A 1,643-nucleotide genomic window follows, 5' to 3' on the forward strand; every position below is an offset into this window, starting at 1 on the left:
ACCTTAGAAAATATTATCTCTTTGAAGTAACAAAGGGCGTAGTTAGTGCATTTCACTTGTCTGTGGTTTCGCCCTTTGTAAAGCCACGTGTGTGAATTGAAGTGGCGTCGCATGAGTAAACGTTGTGGGTGTAGTTTAGAGCTTCACTTTCAGACCACCTTCGCAGGGTGAATTGGCGCACATCGTTTTTATACGTGCATTTGTCGCCGAAAGAGGAAGTACGCGTATTTCAAGAAGCAGATAAGGATGCAGTGTGCCACCGCTCAACCCTTCCTCTAGTTTTCTCCATAAGCCGGAAGTTGCGCCCCTTACGGCTACTGTACTGGCTAGTCCCACAGCCCACTTCCTACCATCGTTGTTTTCTGGGGAGCGATAAATGAGCGAAACGATGGGGGATTTCCTGCGCGGCGAAAAGTAGTTCGTCTCTCGCGGCCTCGCTCCCCTTTTCGCTCGCAAAATCGCTCCATGTGGTTAGCGCTAAACGTTCTCTCTTTTGCGGGGCGTTGCAGGGCAGCAAGGCTTGTCAACCTGCGTGGTGAAATAAATTGAAATAGAGTGGAATAACAAAGCAGAAAGTGTGGTCGGTGAAACGCTTGTCCAGCGATTTTAACTTCAGCTAGTTAGTTGCATTTGAAAACTGCCGAAAGACACTCTTTACAAGCATGTTTGATAGATAGGGGGTTAGCTAAGATTTCAGAACGCCCAAAATGTTTTCTTGAAATCCCGCTCGGGCAAAGAAGAAAAAAAGATGAAAGAACAAAAGCCATGTTATAAGCAAGCGCTTTTCCGGCTGTGCGTGAGATTGGCTGCACTGAGCCTCCATTTTGAATTTAACAAATCCGCGTCTCGCAACATAACATTAGCGGCTTTGAAAATATTTTTAGCTTGGTCCATAGGACTGAATCAGTGATTTTACTCCAAAAGTGACACCCCCATACTTGAAACAAGCCATTTTGGCCCTTGAAAAGAGCTAAAATAACCTATGCTGTGCTATTCATTCTACTCAACCAAGACGTCATTCTACACATGGAGCCCTCTCCAAGCACATCAGGTGGTATCTATTATTTCGGAGCCCTCCAGAATTATCACGTTCAGATCTCCGTTTACCCTTCATATAAGATGACTCGACGGGGCGGCATGCAGCAGCTCGTGTCTGCGAAACTCCTAATTATATACAGCGAGCGTCGTTTAATTAGTAGACGAGCACCTTATGCGGAGATAGGCTGCTCCAGCGACCGCGACAGCGCCCTCCTTCCCCTTAGCCTGTCGTCACCGCTAACGGGGTTAGTGCGTGAGCTTCAGGCCATATTTGTTTGTGCCTGCCTCATAAACAGGTGACGCTCTTGCGTGTCAAGTGGATTACAATAACAGTGGCCGTGTGATATCCCCGGGAAGAGCCGCGAAGTGTCTGTGGCGCAACTTGAGCGTTTTTGTTCAGGGACGCCTACTCTCGCTGATTTCGCCGCTTCACGTCGTATTAAGGCGCTGGCCTAGAAACCAATAAACTTGTCAATCCATAAATGTAGGCCAGTTGGTTCGAGCTGTGAAACATGGTTAAGTAGCGTGGTGCAGACGGGAGAACAAAGAGGAGACCACACAGGAATAGGATATCCTGTGTGGATATCAACAGGATCACACAGGAT

The sequence above is a fragment of the Haemaphysalis longicornis genome, unplaced genomic scaffold (assembly GCF_048455015.1).
Source record: "Haemaphysalis longicornis isolate Haplotype H1 unplaced genomic scaffold, Haemaphysalis longicornis Haplotype H1 scaffold_4, whole genome shotgun sequence".
NCBI classification, from domain to species: Eukaryota; Metazoa; Arthropoda; class Arachnida; order Ixodida; family Ixodidae; genus Haemaphysalis; species Haemaphysalis longicornis.